This window comes from Taeniopygia guttata, chromosome 1 (assembly GCF_048771995.1).
Source record: "Taeniopygia guttata chromosome 1, bTaeGut7.mat, whole genome shotgun sequence".
NCBI classification, from domain to species: Eukaryota; Metazoa; Chordata; class Aves; order Passeriformes; family Estrildidae; genus Taeniopygia; species Taeniopygia guttata.
Genome location: NC_133024.1, coordinates 60,013,291 through 60,034,224, shown reverse-complemented (window position 1 = coordinate 60,034,224; position 20,934 = coordinate 60,013,291).

The following is a 20,934-nucleotide window of genomic DNA, read 5'->3' as shown; positions in this document are numbered from 1 at the left end:
CATTTTCTCTCAATCAAGGTACCTAAGCAGTGCAATGCTCTGGTGTCTTAATTTTCTTTTTGAAATGCTAGAAAGAAAGATGTCTTCTGTTTTCCTCATTTCAGATTTGTTTTTTTTTTTTTTCAGTTCTTTAAAATTTCTCTGGTCTTCTCTCTGTAGTTTTTATCAGTCTGTTTCAAATGAGCCATGCAGATCAGATGCCAGACTGGTTTACTTGGCCCTCAGTTCTTGGCCCCAGATTGCTCCTAACTAGCTGACTCTGTCCCTGGCCATGGTGTGTTCTCTTTCTTCTTACTTAGATATCCTTTCATGTGGCTGGGCCAAAGCAAATTAAATATTACAATAAGGCCTTTCAACAAAACTTCTATTAATATGTATTACAGCAGTGCCTGGAGTAGCCAGTTTGAGATGGAGACTGTATGTGTTGTCTAGTTAAACATTGTCTCCGTCCTGAAGCAGCAACAATCCCTGGGTAAAGTCTGCCACACTCCCCTGGAATATCTTGCTGCTCACGATCATTGGCTCCCTTGAATTCAGTGGCATCAGAGTATAATTTTTCATGAATGGCAGCAGCAGCAATCTGTTAAAGTTCTGAATTACCCTCTTCCCTGGACATGTGATATTTCTTGCATTCATTATGAAAGACAAGGTGAAAGAAGTATTGCAAAGATCAGTAGAGGTGCTTGCAAATGCCTTCTGAGAATCCTATTTCTCCTAGAAGGATAGTAAGAGACACTTTTAAACTAGGATTTAGGAATACCATTTTATTAAACTGATAGATGAAGACATACTGTATGTCCATTTGTGATTAGCAGACTTCAAAGGATTCAACTGATAATGCATAAACGAACTGATTAAAAACTTTATTGGAGGACTAATAAAACCAGAATGAGACCTGTCTGTTCCATTTCAGCTTTACCAAACTCCATTATTAATAAATTCTGGCTATTATTGTGGTCATATCACTGTACAGGGGCTTGCTGACCTATCAAAGCAAGATCATGGAGCATCCTGTGTAACCCCCTAATGTATAGTTCCATTGTCTCCACATTAAGTCTAAATCAAAATAGGCAAATAATGGTGAGAATAAAGGACCCATCAAGCTTCATTTAGTCTCCTTTTTAGAATAGGTTCAGGGCTTCAGTGAGTACTACAGAATTTCAAACTTGTTATTAACCCAGAGCTTTATAAAATGAATATATAAATTACTATTACAGATAGACTGAATAATAAATACAGAACAAGTGTTTGCCTGTTTTTATATACTGGCAAATTAGGTCTTCCTCTTGCAGACTTGCTCATCTGCAGGTAAGGTTGGAACACTTAGATTTATTAGCTTAAAAAAAGCTTTGTGCATTTTCTTTCTTTTTTAACACAAAAAGGCCCATTTTTTATGCAGATTTTGTTAAACTATATCTTCAAGCAGAATCAGCTTCATTCCTGATTGGATAAAATGGGCTGCTGTGCCACTACATGCTTCAGGGATTCATTCAGAGAAGACAGAAGATGGGGATGCCAAAGCCCCTACAACCCAGACAACAATGGCCCTCAGCCACTCTGATCTTCAGGAGCAGAGGCAGAAGGTTCAGACCCCCATCTCTTCACCCACCCGGTGGGAAGACCCTGCTTTTCCCTAAGAAGCTGACCTACTTTGCAGCATGGACTAAAAGAAGGGGACAGTAACTGAGCATAGCTGTAGTCCAAGGATTAAGGGATTCACCCAGAAGGGAAGAAAACTGGTTTAATCTCTTCAAGGGCTGTTTTATGCTGATGAATGCAAAACTGGTAACCTGCTTGTGGAACAAGAACTGGAATGAAAGTACCCCTCTTTATGCAGGCATGAGCTTTGATGGGGATGGGGGAGTGAGGATTCCTAAAGGGAGTTCCCTTCGGAACTGCTGGGCATTGTGAGGTCTCTCTGCAAGGCTGATGGACAGTCATCATAATTTCAGCACTGATTGCAATAAAAACAAGCCTGAGCCCTGGGATTTTCAAGAGTTTTAGGATGAAAGCAGCCCTGTAAAGCTGAACCACTGTGCAATAAGGCATCACTTTAATCCATTAACTCTCCATTATGGGCTGAGTATGTTTCTTAATTACCGTGAGTGACTTTGGAGGGCAGCTTAACCATATGATTCCCACTAATAGGAATGAAAAGTTTATTGTTGCATCCTAGACTTTGCCTAATGTCTTCATTTCACCCTCAGAGCTGTGCCTGCAGGCAGTAGTCAGATGAGATCCATTTAAAGAAAAATGTGTTTAGCATTAGCATTCAGGATTTAGAGCACATAGCTTGATCCTCTTTATTTGTAATTCCCTGTTCAGGCATTTCACTTCAATGCTGTGAGAGCATCTTGAGCTCTGAAAAGGCCACGCTGAAAGATAACACGTGGTGCAGTTACAGCAGAGTTGCTTTTCCTGAAGTTAAGGATTGTGAACAAAAGGCTTCCTTGGGCCTGTCCAGTTTTTAAAATCATTTGTGTCAAGCAGGGAACAGGAGGCAAGGAACAGACAGGGCTTTGGTCTTTTTCTTCTGCCTTGGACTGCCTCCAGTGTCACCAGGGCACAAGCTACAATCTCAGCTCTCAGATGACTTCTGTTCAGCTGCAGGGAGCTGCTGCATCCCTGCCCCCGCTGGCAGGTCCCTCAAGGGCATTGCAACAGCTGAGAATAAAAGGAATGCAGCAGCTCAGGTCACCTTTCTCTCACCCCTGCTTCAAAATCCTCTTCCAGAAAGGACAGCCATGGTTTCAGCAAGTCTCTTCAAATTCACAATAACCAAGGTTGTGGGGAAGACTTGAGAGGTGTCAGTGCACAGTTAACAGTTGGCACCTTAGAAGCTGAGGCTCTTGGTTTGGAAAGCTGTCTCTGCCAGTGGGAAATGGGTTAGAAAAACTGTTCCCTTCTCCATTTCAGCCCCTTCCTTCCCAGACATATGCTGCAGCTCATGCTCCCCTCACTTATGCCAAGGCAGCTGCTTTGGGGACTGCTGCAAACAAAATCACTTCGACTATTTCAGTTTAAAAATAAACATTTTTTTTTCTATTCTTTACCTCAAATTATGTCAATAATCCACTCTCCAGTCCAGCCACAGAAGCTGGTGCATTGCTCAGTGGAGAGGACAGAGAGACAGTGCTGGGAAGCAAAATTGTGGCTAAGGAACTCTTTCACTGTAGCACAGCCCTGTCCTCCCTTCATGTTCCTGTAGTGCGACCTGGATATTCCATTTTATATGGAGCTCCTTGGCCATTAACACTGAGCTGTACACTACTTGGTCAGGTAGCAGCAGAAATTTATGCCCAGTGAAACATGGACACACCATTGCACCGAATGCAGGAAATAATGCACCATGGACTGTTTAATCTTTAAATACTTACGATAACCTTATCTTATGGCATGCAAAGCAATACCTTTCCTGCAGAGACTGCAAAGACAAACTTACCTCATCCACACTCCCAATTACCTGGAATTCAGTTCAATAAGTAGAATTTGGCATGTAAATCAAGCCTATATTTTGAAAAAGAGTCCTAGGATGTTTGAAGGAGGCTCTACAGTTTTTGGATTTCTCAGTGATGAAAACAGGTGTAACTTAAAGTAATGAAGTGAAACTAAAGAATGAAAAATTTACATTAAATAAAAACAGAAGTGCTGGATTCTGCACAGTCTTGCATGAGAAATAGCCTGAATTTCTTATATTCTAGAAATATTGAATTAAATAATCAAACGACAGCATAGGGAATAATTTTTCATAGGTGAGACAGGCACAGAAATAAACTTACTGGTCTTTATCCCAGTCTACTCTCCATGAATCTGAAAATGACTAATGGATTTATTTCCCACAGAATATGTAAAATAAAGCATCTTTTTTTACCAGTCACAACTGGTCTTATTAAATACTGATCTTATTAAATACTTTATTCAGCTCAGCTAACCTGTTTATATGAATAAGACAACAGACATCAACCATAGGATGGCCATTTCCTGATTGAACTGGAAATGTCACTGTAGCCATGGCCTTGACACTGCCTGAGCCAAGGCAAATTTATATGCTGGATCTATAGCACAACCTTTACCATATAATTTTTATACTGATTTTGACTATTTGGATTCAAGGTGTGGCTTACCTTGAGGAAGTTAAATGATACTGCCCCAGGGCAGATGCTTGAACTGTATTTCTACTGGAACTTATGGCTACCTTCAGGAAGGTGAGCTATATTAGTCACAAGCCCATCCAACCTAAGCAAGTGGCTGATATGTTGTGTCTAAGCAGTACCTAAATTGCTACTGACCTGAACCCAAATTTTCTCTGCCTTTTTTCAGCAGGAGGTCCTGAGTTTGGTTGACTTACTGCATTGAGTTGGACAACAGCATGATGAAGAACACTAGCAGACAACTCTGGGCACGGCATTTAAAGAGGAAAGGAACTTATTAAAATGGATGTTTACACTTTGACAAGTCAGACAACATCCTCAGCCACCACTTGCATTTCTCAATTTATTTTTTTTTTTAAAGGGAAATGCTTCTCCAAAGTGACATCAAGATTTAGATTATTACACTGCAGAAAGAAGATGAGCGTTTCCTACCAGCTATGTCTTCTTTCCTTTCGGTCATCTCCACATATGACTATTGTAGACATCGTATTCCTTCAGAGGCACCTCTATTAACAGTAAAATGGATACTAGACATCTAGATAAGGAATTCTAGTTCTCCCTGTGGGGCCAGGTACATTATTTTTAAGCCTTGAGCATAAGGAAGGTATTAGATTTAGAAGATCTGAGCGCTGCTTGTTGAGTTTGTCCTTGTAACTCTCCATAGGACAGGGAAATACAGTTCTTACTTTGCAAGCTGGGTGGGTTTTTATTTTTCCTAATTACACCATGGTCAACTCAGAGAAGTATTTCTCTGTTATTTACCTATGGATGTTCCTCTTCAGGCCATCTGAATTTTGCCTGAACTTTTTCCCCTGAAACCCAGTATTGATAAGGCTGACATTATGAGGTAGGTTCACATCCCTGTGACCAAAACAGAATTCCCCACACATTTTGGCTAGATAAACAGTCTAACTTTGGAGAGAGCAACATTTCCTGCAAACACCCCACTTTTATATGTGAATGGCAGCTTTAGCTGAGAACTGGCAATGCCAACAAGCTGTGCCAGGTGAGGCGAGGTAAGAGAGACAGGTGACCTCATTTCTTTCCCACCTGCCACTAGTATCAGCACAATGGCTCGTTATTTCTCTGCTTATCTATGGGCTTTTGTATATTTACCCTTCCCCTGTCGGACAGTACTGAATCTCTATTTGTACCTCTTTTTCAGAAGTGGACAAAGACAATTAGCTGGCCTAAGAAGCACGGGCATTATGAGTCTCCCTTTTCTTCTCCAGCCCCGCACTATGTGGAGCGGCGTGCGGGACGTGAGGGAGAGGGAGCATCGCCAGCCCCTCGCGCGGGTGCGAGGGCCGGGAATGCGGGAATGCCGGGGATGCGGGAATGCCGGGGATGCAGGAATGCCGGGAATGCAGGAATGCAGGAATGCCGGGCAGGAGCGCTGGCACCGGGGCTCTGGGCGGGAGGCGCTCCGCTCTGTGGCGTTGCGGACGGGCTCTGCCGCCCCCTGCCGGGCCCTGCCCGCCACGGCCGCCTCCCGCCCGCGGCCTGTGGCGCCGTCCCCTCAGCGCCCGCTCCTGCTACAGCCTCCGGCCTTCCTCGCCGGGCGCCCAGAGGGGGGACAGTGCAAACCTCAGAGGATCGTGGAATCGTTTATGTTGAAAAAGAAACCCAAGATCATCCAACTATTAACCTGGTACTGCCAAGGCCATCGCTTAAACCATGTCCCTCAGTGCCTCATCTACACTTCTAAACATGTCCAGGGATAGGGAGTTAACCACTTCCCTGGGCAGCCTGTTCTAATGCATGGCCATCCTTTCCATACACAAGTTTTTCAGCATACCCAATCTAAACCTCCCTGGTGTGACTTGTGGCCCTCTTGTCCTATCACTTCTTGCTTGAGAGGAGAGACTGACCCACACCTGGCTCCCCCTCCTTTCAAGCAATTGTACAGAGCTATATGGTCCCCCTGATCCTCTTTTTCTCCAGGCTAAACAGCCCCAGCTCCTTCAGCCACTTCTCATCGGACTTGTGCTCCAGAATCTTCCCCAGCTCCATTGCCCTTCTCTGGACATGTTCCAGCCCCTCAATGTCTTTTTTGTAGTGAGGGACCAAGAACTGGACACAGGGTCTGAGGTGTGGCCTCACCACTGCTGAGTACAGGGACAAACCTTGACCCAAATCAACTCATTTCTACCCTACAGAGTGATGGCACACACACCCGAGAGCAGTACTAGGCAGGTTTTTTAAATGGCACAGGTCATTGCACAGCCTCTGATTCTTCTTTAACCAAATGTGGCCTAAACCTAAGGCAGAACTGCATTTCTCCAGCATCCCACTCAACACGAGTTCATCCGAGTACTCACCAGCCACAGGTAGCTACATCAGGATCTTAGTTCCCATAGGCACTCCAGGGGAAATGAATACCCAATGTCCATTTTTGAAAAAGCAGAGCCCAGTATTTTTTGTCAAAACAAATGTTGTCTTCCTAAAATGGAAGGTGAATTGTAGTACAATTTGTACTTGTGTGTCCCTTCCAACCCAGAATATTCTGTGAATCTGTGAACCTGTAAAAAAAAATATAGTGAAGTACCAGAGAGTCATATTTGCAGAATGTGTCTGCTGCTGGAATTAAAAGTATTTGCTACTATTTCATGACCTATAAACAAGCATGTCTGTGTGGGGATTCCTCCACAGACTTTTCCCTTTTCTCAACCTCAACACTCCAATTTTGGGTAGTCTGTGTACAGGCATGACATGGGGCCAGATCCCACAGCCATGCATTCTCAACCACACACCAGCCAAAGCGAATGGATACAATGTGAAATAAAAAGCAACTTTTCCATGATGGCTTAAATTTATCTCATCTGAGGCTACCATAGTCACCTCCCTCTTTTCCTTCCCTCCCCTCTCAGAATCTGACATCTGCCCTCTAGCTGAATTTAAGGAGTCTGGTTTCAGTTTTGTTTAGAGATGACTGTGGAACAGCCTTTGGGCAGCCTGTTATACTATATATATATATATATATATACCTATTATACTATAATATATATATATATATATGTGTGTATATATATATACCTATTATACTATACTATATGTATACACTGCATATATACCTATTATACTATATGTATATATACCTATATATTCCTCATCCCCTGCCATTCAACAACAGACTGAAATTATTCCAAACGGCCTATTAAATTGGGAAACTACAACAAAAGCAGAAGCATTCTATGACATACAAAAATTGTACTTTTAACATTAATTACCTTTTCTTCTTCTAGAAGCCGGAAAATTCATTTCTTGCTAATTAGATTGCACTGGGAGCTACCCAGCAGCCTGTTAAAAGCAAATGTGATCCCCTCCTCAAGACATAAAAACTTTAAAGAAAACCTTGGTGATATTTTGATAATGCTCTTGTGCAAGTTGTTTTTATGTTTGGGGTTTTTTTCTTATAGAGACTGTCTAATTATCTCAGACTAATACTATGAACATCAAACATTCTGCAGCTACAACCAGCTTATTGGCAACTACAGGTAAATCCTTGTACAAAGCTCCCTTTTATGAGTTTTCTGACCAGGTTAGTACTTCTCATAAATAAAATCAGTAACACTGGCACACTTTCTGCCCTCAGGATCCCGGTGCATTTTACTGCACAGATCTATTAGATCACCTGAGTCAATTGACCCGTAGAAATTGGGTTTGTCAAAAACAGAACAGAAAACCTTTTGGGGAGTTCATTACCTTTTTTTTTTTTTCTGGGAAAGTGGTAAATGGAAATTCTATTAGAAATAGGTAACTAGTTCAGTTTCATATCCAAAGATTAATTTCTCCTTTCATTGCTATAAATGCCTAAAATGCCTTAATTATCAACCCCTTAAATGTAGCACATTCTTTCTCAGCTATTTAAACGTGTCTCACTGCTGTTAAGCAATGCTGAGAATGGATAAGGGGAAGAAGCCCATGTTACTGCCAGTGCCTCTGTTACTAATTATTCCAGTGATTTGCTTCCTTCAGGATCTCAGCTGACAGTGTGAACCATTCAGTACTGCAGCATGGATTTTGTTCCCATGGAGCCTGTGAGCCTTTCTGTGTTTGGCCACCAGCTGACAGGGAGACACTGGCAGGTCTTGAGGTGACCTGAGGTGCCTGTCACAGAGCCATATAAGCAGCGGTTTTCCACAGGTTATGAGGTAGGAATATGAGGTGACATTTTCACAGGCAAGGCAGCCATGAAGTTGGTCTCTTTTATCTCAATATATGCAAGATTCATTTCTGGAAATCTTGGTCTGTTGTGGCTGCCTCACCACTGCAGAAGTACCAAAATAACAGGAAGCCCTGGCCAAGAGTGGGGTCACCAAACCACCTCACAATGCCGGCCTCAGCAGTGCCCCACAGAACATTATTTCATTCAGCACAGCCAGATTTCTAACCCAGGGCTTAAATGCTATGAAAGCAGAGTGACCTGACTCTTCTGTATGCTCCCACATGTCATTAGCTTTTATAGAAACAAATCAAAATATCAAGGAAAGAAAGAAAACAAATACAAATAATTTAAATAGAGAATAGAAAGTGAATAGAAAAAGAAAATAGCCAGAAGAGCATGTAACAAACACTGTATGCCTGAAGAACAAGAACAAACACATTTACTTGTGGCATTTAATTAGAAAAATAAAAACTTCCATTTATTTCATTGAAAACAGAATCATACCTTGGTTTGAAACCTGTGAGTTTGCAAAAGAGATACCTATATTTTCCATTTTAAATAACCCTTCCATACTGAAAATTCACTACCACACATCTGCCAGGGCTTCACCCAGCTTCAAGGACTTCAATGGTCATAACAAAACTCAGTAACTTCTCTCTTTACAGCTAAGTCAAGTCTTTAGTCTCATTTATGAATATTAAGATCTCAGAGTAGCTCACTGATTTTCTTTGAGTAGTCGATGGACTATTTTAGTCTTGAAAGATAACTAAGAAAAGCAAGGACAACAGGTTTCCATTCACCATAGAAATTTACTCCTTTGAGAAAAAGTGTAGGATGCCTGCATATCAGAACAGTTCAAAAGCACTGCAGACATAATCAGGAAAAAAAACCCAAAACCCAGAACTGGAACAAGGCAGAGAGGGAAAGATGTAATGTGGAGAGAGATATCTGTCCTAACAGGTCAGCATTATAAAGAAGACAGAACAGAAGGATATAACCAGACAGGTTCTTCCACTGGATTTCAAAAACTTCATTGCTAAGGTTTGAGCCTTCACTGCCAGATTAATACCCCCTCAGGTAATCGAGGATGTCTGCTGTCTCTTCCCTGTTCAGTCATTAATATAGCAGAGGTCAGTGCATCACTGACAGAGGATTTCTTGGCAAGAGCAGTTTACGTTGTGAATGTTCAAAGCAAGGTCTGACTCCCAATATTCCCTCCTTTGTGTGAATGCCCTGACAGCAAAGCTACACACTCAAATTGGTGGGTTTTGGGGTTTCCAATAACTTGTTGTTTCACATTACATCTATATTCAGAAGGAGTGAACACATGCAGGCCACAGCAACCTAAACTCCAATGCTGAAGACATTAAGCACAAAATGTGTGAGACCTCTCACAAGGAGGAAGCAACTGCACCTACCAAACTTGAAGTCTTCTCACTCAGAACCTCAGTCAGCCCCTTTCTGACAGCCCACCTCTTTGCTTCCCTGAAATGGAAACTTCAAATCCCAGAAGGAAACACACACACACACACACACACACACACACACACACACACACACAAACCCCAAAAAACAAAAAAGCAACTAACCAAAAAAAAAAAAAAAACAAACCCAAAACAAAACCAAAAATAAACCCCTGAATTATTAATATTTATTAATTGGGAAAAAAAGGTATGGGTTTTCAGCTGTTCAGATGGGCAGTGAAATGAAAATGATTTGTTCAAATTGTCTTACTCAGGTGTCAGTTAGCTGGGAATTCGTTCAAAGGCTTCAGGTACTGACACAAACTCACCGACTTAGATTTAATGTATTCAGTAAGTTGGTTGCAGTAGCTTTCTGAGACCTGATAAAAGACTGCAAATGCAACAGTTTGTCTGTTTTCATATAGCTAATGCCAGTCCTACCAATAGTCCAGAAAAGTTGCCCCTCCCTTCAACCTTGCCTCTTCCAAAATGTGAAGTTCTTAGTAGCTGCTAATGATAATTTTATTATTATCATTGTTAGGTGTCAAATATAACCACACCCTGCAGAGGTGGTGCTCTATCCTCTCCAGTCCTGTTAAACAGCTCCCATTAGCTAGTGCAGTAATTTACATTCATTATGAAGTGATTTTCAATAGTCATGTGAAAACTGGTAAACTAGATGGACAACAAAGGCTGGGGCAAGGAGTGACTTCCTGTAAACCTCACATAGTTAAACAAGGCCAAGTGCAAGGTCCAAGTGCTTGGTCAGGGCAAGCCCTAGTACCAACACAGATTGGGGGATGGATGGATTAAGAGCAGCCCTGAGGAAAAGGTCATGAAATGGCTGGCAGATGAAAAATTGGCCGTGACTTGGCAATGTGTATTCACAGCCCAGAAAGCCATCTGTATCCTGGGCTGCAACAAAAGCAGCACGGTCAGCAGGGCAAGGGAGGGGATTCAGCCCCTCTTCTCCACTCTGGTGAGACATCACCTGGAGTGCTGCATCCAGCTCTGGGGTTCTCAGAACAAGAAAGACATGGACCTGTTAGAGTGAGTCCAGAGGAGGGACACAAAGAAGGTTAAAGGGCTGGAGAACCTCTCCTACGAAGACAGTCTGAGAGAATTGAGAATGTTCAGCCTGGAGAAGGTGCAGGGAAGACCTTAGAGCATCTTCCAGCACCTAGAGGGGGCTATAGGAGAGCTGGTGAGGGACTTTTCACAAGATGCAGTGATCAGACAAGGGGGAATGGCTTCAAACTGAAAGAGGGTAGGTTTAGATTAGATATAAAGAAGAAATTATTTGAGAGTGTTGAGGCACTGGCACAAATTGCCCAGAAAATATGTGAATGCCTCACCTCTGTGTTCGAGACTGGATCGCACGGGGCTCTGAGCAACCTTATCTGATGAAAAATGTCCCTGCTAATATTAAGGGGGTTAGACAAGCTGATCTTTAAAGCTTCTGACCTCAACCATTCTGTCATTCAGTGATTCTATGAAATGCTACCAGTAGCTGAAGCTCCAACATAATTCACGCATTCTACATGTTAAATGTTCTTAAAATAATGCAACTTAAAGACCTACTTCAAAAAGCCTTTTTTCCAATGAAGTTTGGTAGTGTTGCAATCACTACAGGTCTGCTTTTCTCAGTGAACCTGTATGTGTGTCAAGCTGGTGTAACTAAGGAGAGACACAGACTGTAAGAAACAAGACACAGATTTTGAATAAATATCTACTCCTTAACTTTTTTTTTTTTTTTTTTCTTTTTGCACACATTGCCCAGCCCACATAACATGAAATTCATCCCAAGTCTGACTGGTGGGTGATGCTGTGAAATGCAAAGATTATTTGGTTTGGCTTTCGGCCATTTGCATAGGTATTATTAATGAGAGTTTGGATTCATGTAAATTCTATTTTCAGCAGACTCCAGATGTAGGATAAACTCTGTACTTTGTGCACACAGGGAAGCTCAGTTACAAGTCTCTACTTGAAAACAACTTCAAACTCAAACTCATCTGACAACCTGGGCACACCCGGTATTTTATTCTTCTAAATTCTGCCATACACCGCCTACTGTGGATTTACAAATTGGTGTCTAATTGACAAATAACTAAGCAGACACCTAGATTCTCTTTTCTGTGTTGTGAAAGAAGAAGCTGCCTTTCTCATAACCAGTTTCCCTACATCTTAAAGGCACTGTAGATTTTATCTGGACTAAGGGATTTTGCCAGCTGAAGTCCTGCTAGCACAGGTTTCTGCTGGTGGTTTTGAAAAGTTGCCCAGTAAAGTTCCTCAAAGCAGTCCTGGAGAATGATGGGAGATATTATGTGATGTCTAACAACTCTCATACCATTTAACACACTGTATGATAATACACACTAGGGCAGGCTAGACTAAAGCCTTATTTCTTAAGTTCTTCAATTGAGTTTGTTCTAGGTCAGTAGTTAAACAGTTCTGCAATTTTTAGGGTTGGAAATAGGTAGTGTGTGCTAAGATTTCATTTCATTGGTATAAGCTGCACACACAGTAGGAAATTTTTTTTAGTAACATTTGAGCAAAATTTTTCAGCTACAAACCTGACCTGGAAACCATCTGTTTTTAATATCTTGGAGAAGTAATGTAGCTTCATGCAGTGATATTAGAAACAGCTGATATTCTCATTTATGCAGTAAAAGAAAAAATAATTTGATGTGGTACTATGCACAGTAGAACCTAATATACTCTCTCTATAATATTTAATTAAAATTTTGACATTCCTTGTCATTCTTTTTCCTTCAACAAAAAACAACTAATTTGTTAGCAAAAGTGCCATGATTTCATGGAAATATTTTTGTTTCAACAGAGGACTCTTCTGAGAGAAAATAATACATATGGAAAATCACTCTGACCTGCACAAATTAGCAACAAAATTATATCTATATTTAAGGGCAGATGATATACATATTTAAGGAAGGAAAGCAGGAGCCTACTGCCGGTAAATATTTATCCAGTCACATTTAGCTTTGAATTTAAAAGAAAGTATTAGTGATACACAAAGAAAGAGTGATGTAGTTTTTACAGGGGATGTGACAATTTTGAGTTACAGCTCAGCTTTCCAATGGATCTAGTGGGGTTAAACATGAGTAAACACTAAGGTGACAGTTATAAACTATGTCTTGGAAGAAGCAGTTAAGCAACAAGAGCTCAGGCACTGCAACAGAAGTGTGGCTGCTGCAAAGGCTGTTTGCTATACACCACTACATCTTTTCATTTCCAAAGCACATGAACAAGGTTTACAACATGTTACCTGGTAGCAATGCCCTGCCAAGATTGACTTCAGTATCTGAGCCCTGAGCAGACAGTCACATGAAGTTCTGCAAAATCTCAGCTCCTACTAAGAGCAGCAGGACAAAGAAGCTCAAGAGAAGTGCAGAGCCAGATCACTCCAGCATCCCTTCCAAATCCTGGGCAGTTGAAAAATACCCCGCAATTCATCCTGCGGGCATGGCTGGAACCTCAATAACAGGTACACAGCACCTCAGAGATATTCCTGGCAAGATCTCATTCATTGAAGTGAATTTATGTCCTTGGAGGACATGGTTACCCAGGCATTGTTTTGAATGGCAATAGTACCCCATGGAGCTCCCATTCCCCCTGCAAATTCTCAGGCCTGTGTTACCCCTTTACTGAGCCAAATCAGGTGTGTGTGTGTATGCAGCTGCAAGGTAAACTAATCTGGCTGGAAAGCAACCAATTTTTTTTTTTTTTTTTTCTGAATTGTCTCAAGCTGTCCCTGTTCCACCACTTGTTCACACCCTCACTGCAAGGGTGGTTCAGGGAGGCAATGGGAACAAGAAGCCATGAGCAGAGCAGTAGGAACCAAGCCCATTAAGCATCTTAGGCAGCACTGTTACCAAATATGAAACCAGGGTCTGCCACTGTATGTGTTGCAAAGAAATAAAGGGAGCCACAATAGTGTGCAAACAAGTGCTAGCTTACAAACTAGCTCTTGTACTGGCTTGCCCTTGTGCAGGAGACTTTAGGCCAAACCCCAAATCCCCCATAACTGTTACACAAGTCCTTGGTCCACACAAAGAAAAGTGGTAGGAAATCAGAGCTGTAACTAAACTCAGTGAAGTTAGGTCACCATGTAAGAGATTTCAGGAAGGGAAATTCTCATGATATATCTTGGTAAAGGAGAAGCTGCATAAATTATGTACCTCACATGTAGCTTGCAATTAGTTTCATCTGTGCATGACAAGCCAGGCCAGCCTGACTTCTAGTTTTGCAATTAGTAAAATGTTTTAAACAGAGTATACATTCTTTGAAGTCTGGAGTTGGGACCCTTATTTAGGTGCCTACAGGGCAGGTTTCTGACCTCTTCTGGCTGTTTCCTCTTAGGAGGAACTGAATCACATCCTAAATGTGCACAAGTGCCAGCCTGGCTGAGGACAACTGGCTCAGAGGTAGGAATGGAGGTGTTGGGTAAAACATGTGGCTTCTCACCTGGGAGATGCAGTCAATGTGCAGGGCCCCAGCTCAGTGCCATGGGATGGGTAACAGCTGCTGATGTGACCACATGCAACTGAGAAAAGTGTGAATGAACAGTATCCCCAAATACACCTGCAAAGGCTTTTGCCCCAGAGCAGGTCATGCTAAAGAGGGAAATAACAATAATGAAGTTTGCTTAGGAGATGGCCATCAGCTGGATTAAATAGTAACCAGGAAATTACCGAGACTTCTCAAGTAAAAGAAAAAAAAAGTCGGCTTCAAAAGAAGTCTAAACAAAGCATAAAACTTCACAATGAGGGAAGAGAAACCTGGCCTGACAACGCAAGGCATCATGCCATGGGGTATGTGAGTTATGTGTGCCTGTAGCTCTGTACATCAGGGTGGGGGTGGGGGGTTGAAATTTTGGGGAGTTCTCATAGAAGGGTGTTCAAGCATTTGTCAGTTTGTTAACATTCTGATTTATCTGTTGTAAGGCTGATATGGATTCCATACGGGTAGCATACTGACCACCATGTGATTATGTGACATTAATAAATTAGTGACCAACTATTAATGAATCCCTGTGATTAAAACTCCATGGGGGGAACTACCAAATTCTACTGTTATCCCAGTGGCAAAAATACAAACTGGGGTGGAAGTAAGGCTGAAAAACTTTAATGCCAGTGTATTCATACAGTTTATCTCTTGGACAATCCTTTTGGAATTCTGAAATCCTTGACAATTCTGAATTTTTTTCTACTCTTTCTCCAGCAGCATTTCATAGTGATTCATGGCAGACAGGCACATATTCATTATCCTAGAGCATATAAAAGTGTCTGTGTAGTAGGAATTTAGTTCTGTAACAATATTTTTCTACTGCACACCACTCCCCCATATTTGAAAAATAAATTTTAGGCCTGCTAGAATGTTCTGATGTATTTCCACATGTAGGAAAGTATCAGTGTAAGATGTGAACTTCATAAAATGTGTTTCTTTTGTCTTAAATCAAAACCTAATTTTCTCCATCATTACTAAATTTGGTGATGGTCAGAAGACAGTTTTCCTATGCCTAATTAGAACTACAAAGTTTAAGCATTTCACTGATTTTTTTTTTTAAACCAGCACTTCACCAAGAAGTATCAGGGAACTTCAGTGTGTGGATATGACCACGTGTTTACAACAGAAAACCTTTCACAAACACAAAGTAATTTAAAACAAGCACTTTTGGTTCAGACTGTTTTTTTTTTTTTTCACTCATTGATACCAGATCTGTGCTACAGCATCACCTAAGAGTATAAATTTCATCCATATGAAGTGCCAGCCCACAATACCACTTCTGTCATGTTAAAGCACAGGACATAGTGTTTACACCCATGCTATGTCCCTGGGTTCTGGCAGACGATACCTGATCCACTGTAAAATATGCTTGGACAAAATTATTTCTGCAAAATATGTATTACACTTCAGCTGGCATTATGAGTTTGTATGACTGTGTGTCAAGTAACTGCAGTGATTTTGATCCTTTGTGCCTTAGGACCCAGCCTTTCATCATGTGGAACCATGGCCTTGGATGGTTCCATTGTTCAGGCTCCATGAACTGGGCCTCCACCCTCAATAAGATGAAGGGCTTTTTGTGTTCATGAAAGCCAGCCTGTTCTTAGCCACTGCCTCATTTGGTCTAAAAAGATATTACTTCTCACTGTGGACATTGCTTCTCACTTGTAGCCACTTGATAGTTCAAAAGTTTCCCACCCTGAAAGAGCATCATGACATTTCTGTATTCACTCTATCACCAGAACAGTATGTGAGCAGAAAATGTCCATTATATAAGTGAGATTCTACCACAAGGAAATTTCTCCAGGAAGGAGCCCTCAACTGGATTGCTCCCAGTGTGTTTGTCTGCATGGAGAGCTGTGCCTCCCTATATTCCTCATGATTTCCAGGGGACTCTGTGAGCATGATGCTGTTTCAAAAATGAGACTTCTGGCTTGTCCTACAATACAAACACCACACCTGTTTGTAAATCAGTCTAATTAAACAAATGCACGACTGTCCTGGAGAGAAAGTTGAACTGCTTTTGCAAGATTTGTTTATTTAAAACAATTTAGCGTGGCAAATACTGAAAAGCAGAAGTTCATAAAATAACCTTGCACATTGATTGGTTCATGTTACAGTTGAAAGGACATGGGGATGTCTAAGTAGCAGAACTCCTGTTTAAAATTGGAAGGCAGAAGTAAGTGAATGAGTAGTCATCTGCTTCAAAGATGCTGAACTGCAAATATCTGCATTTCCATCAACAGGGGTGATGAAATATACCCACTCTAAGTATGCCATTATTTGTGAACACAAAATGCTTGAAGGAAAACCAGAAAATTTTTGTTGAACTGGTACACATTTTGTGTACTTTTCTATGTAAATAATGACCTAGAAGCTTGATGACAGAGGCAAGAGCAAAATATCTTGAAGCAACTGAAAATATTACGCAGTCTGATGTAATTTGTCGTGGTTCTGCTGCTCAATCACTCAGCAGTCATTTTTTCCATGGTGTTTTCATATATTTTATTTTCACAACAAACAGCAGATGTCACCAGGACTTATCTTAAAAATCGATCTAAGCAGCAGCCCTGCAGGCTAAGGAAGTGGCATGAGAAGAATCTGCAGCATGCTCTTCTGCATTACAATATGAAAGCTTTTGAGGGTCTGTCTCTGACAAATGGGCCCTCTAACATTTCTCAGGGTAAGACATTTCCTGTGAAAATACTCAGTTCTTCCAGCACAAAGTCTGGCGACTGCATCTCACCAGAACAGACCAATCATCATTTCCTCATCGCGCAGCTCTGCACTACAGTGGTTACAGAGCTCAGACGTCAGAAGTCAAACTTGTGATTCTGTGAATGAAACTTCTATTACTTATCTATTGAATGCTAAGCATTTGAATCAAAAAGAGCCATGGCCATGCTTTTGATCTGTTTAAATGAAAGAGAGACCTCAATGTAAATTTGGTGCATCAACTTCCCGTTTTCATTTGATTCACATAGTTTTCCCAGCAAAGACTGGAAGAAAAGAATCTGTGCCTTTCAGACATGCCTACTTCAGTGACTTTCAGTCACTAATTCTGCTTGACCTTTCATCTTTCCTCTTTGCAACTATGGTTCTCAGCATTTTATTTTGGGTGTTTTTCTGAATTATTTAATGCAGGTGAAATGACTTGCTACTGAAGTTTTGTGAGGAGAACCAATTCTTTCCTTGTAGTAAACCACTCAGCATCTGTGATGAGCAAAATGCAAGAGGAAAAACCATCTCTTTACAGGTGACTGGTGTAAAGATACAGATGTAGCTCCTTGATCCATTTTATATTATGAAAAAACTGGTTTAACAAGGATTCAGCCCCATGTTTTGCCCTCATCTAAGTATTCTTCTCATATACATGCTCTCTCATCTCTATCAGTCCTGCGGATCTGTGCTGTCCATCGGATTGCCAAATAATTAAATTTAATAATAAGCTATAATAGCTGTTAGTTGTCTTCCTTGTAATGTATAGTCTGAATTACAGTGGCACTGGCAAGTGAAGGAGCAATGCACTGCAGACCAGATATGGGAATACAGAGCTATGAGACAAGACACCTGGCAGCAAGGACAAGAACTACTTAAGCCACCTTTGCTATCCTAGAAAATATCCAATGTCTCTACCGAGGTGAGAAGTATGATTCACCTCAACAATATCTGTTCTTTCTGTCACACATTTATGCCAAAAAACCCCATAATCACTGGCAAGCATTGTGTGAGTTTGACTCTCCACCTCAAGTAAACAGCAGAGTAGAGAGATAGCTCTTAAATGTCTCTAGTTCCTCTGTCCTTAACATCTCTGTGATTCACTCTTCTCCCTTTTTCTCCAGGAGCCACCCTTCCACACACACTTCACTTCAGAAATTGCTATGCAAGTTGTGTTCCTACATTAGTGAGGGTTTTTTAAAGTTGTACTCATGAGGAATAGTTGCATCCTCAGCTAAACAATAGGTTAAAACCAGAAGTTACTGAAATAGGAATCTACATATGGTATATTTTTGACTTTAAATATCCTGTATAATCCTTGCCTCAGCAGTTGTACTTGTGCAGAGTTTACTATTAGAAACATCTAAAAGTGATGTTTTTGCAACTGTTTCTGATGTTCAGTTCATAGCTGTAAGGATTAGCCTTTTCCCAAGATGCCCAGTTTTCCAATGCGCCTTGCAATGAACAATACTGGAAAGCCTATACAAACTGATTTTAATAGAAAACTGGAAGGTCTTTCCCTTTATTCTTTCCTCAGTCTTTAGAATCAAGCTCTACTCTTCCTGAGGGCAGCTCCACTCTGTCCTTTTCTCTGCTCCATCTTCAAAGTTTAATAGGATGTGTAGAAGGACACTTGATTCGGTCTTCTACTGAGAATCATTCAGCTCATTACAGGGTTTTTAAAAAGGCTTAAACTTATCTAAAATATGAATTGTGTCAATTATGGCAGTTGCACAGTGCCAGTAATGCAGAGTCAGAATTTCTGAACAGGAATGACTAAAGTGCCTTCGATCTCCTTGACCTTCTGATTTGGGTGCCCGAGCCACTCATCAGCCTCTATTCAACTGCTAGGATTAAATGTCATTGCCACATAAATTATGGTCTTTGGCTGCATAGAATTTACTACATATGTGTAACTAAGTATCTGCCAGAAAAAAAAAATAAAGAAGAAAGCAGGATGTGCATTGCTCTGATGGAGAAGTGCCACAGCACTGTAAGGTCTAGCAGCATGCCGAGGCTCTGGGAGCTCGTCAGGAGCAGTGTGGCCACACACCCAGCTGGGTGGGAAGCTGAGGACACTGTCTCAAGCTGCCATCCTCAGCCAGGGGACCAACAGCCTCAGACATACTTTGTATTTTGAGTGGATGCCTGTAAATCAGCATGTTTGGAATTCTTCAGAAGGTCAGCTGACCAACAATTTCCTGGATGTACATTTGGCTTGGAATAGTTCTCCTATCCTTGTAATTATTTTGGTTTTACATGCAATTACTTGTACACTTCCTCCTTTTATATTGCTTACATGTTTAACTTTAAAGCTATTCCTGGTAGCTCTTTTCTAGAGAATTAGGAATATTGAGTCTTTGCAAAGGTAGAGTTGGGTCATTTTGCAACATTAGCCTTAAAATTAAAAACATAAAACAAACAAAAAAGCCTTTGGGGCTTCTCTGTAGAAGTCTTCCAAATAATTGCCAACTTTGAGCTATTTTAGGTGTGATTTAAAATCCTTCTCTTCCTGATTACTTTCAGACAGTTTGATGCAAACATTACAGAATCAAGACTCTCTTGTGTCCCTGTCAGGAACAATGTCTTTAACATAGAATAAATAAACTATATTAGAGACACCTGGTAGATCTACTTTAGTTTCCCCCAGTATCCTTTTGTACCTCAAAGATCTCAGTGGTCTATACCCTGAAGTTTACAGGACATGTACGTCCATGCCCAAGATATGGAAAGTAGGAAGGTTCCTCTACAGAAGCCCATTGACGGGCCTTTAATCTGCTCCCAGCCTCTGGGTTTTGTCATTCTGCAATAAGGTTTGGGACACATTTTTGCTGATGCTTTTTGCTTTGGTATATAGACCAGACAAAATAGATTAGGTTTGTCCCTTCCTAAGCCAGCATGGGTGATACTTTTATTGGGGTGAGACACCAGTTTGATGCACCCTAGCTTTGTTGAGTTTCCACCTAATCAACTTTAAACAGTGTGACATTTTCTTCCCCTTTTTCCTTGTTATTTTACATTTGTACAGTTTTCTAATATTTCTATTGGTGATATCTGCAAAAAGTGCTTTTAATCATATCTTGAGCAAGGGGTTTGATACAACACAAGGGTTCCTGACAACACACACATACACACACATACACACACATGTACAAGGAATGCAGCAAGGAGGGGGAAAAAAGCACTAAATGGACATGAAAATGCTACCACAATTATTTTTTGGTGTTGTGTTGCTTTCAGACATATTTAATGTTTTCAGTTTGTATAATTCTTTTCCTGTAAAGATTTTGGAAAATGTCATGGGAATAAAACACAAATTCCCTAGCGCCAGGCTTTAGTAAAAACTACAAATAAATCTATAATCTTCCATTTTACTACCTGCCCTTCCTGACATTATTATGTCTCAAAAGTAGAATTTATTTTTACAAATAATAACGTGAAATTACCATTCTGTATCTGGGACTTTGAAACTCCCACCATAGGATAACATAGAATCATAGAATAGTTTGTGTTAGAAGGGACATTTAAAGGACGTCTAGTCAGATAAGAAGGGATATCTTCGATGAGATCAGGGTTGCTTAGAGCCCCATCCAGACTAAATTCAAGCAACTGTGCAGCATGGCCAGCAGTTCCTCCTAAGTTTCCTGTCCTATTTACTGGCTAAGTCATCATTTGTGCTTAAAAAGGAGACAAGTACTCCAGAACATCTGAAAGCCACACTTTCAGCTGCAGCTCTGTTTTGCATTCTATTTACTGCTTCTACTTATTTCTGCATGGTACCATCTGGACTCTATCTCCTTCCCACTTCCTCATGATTTGCAATTTCCTAAGTTCCTGCAAATATTTTTTTCATTTTATGAACAATCAGCATTTCTTTAGCTTCACAAATACAGCTCAGCATTCCTTCACTATC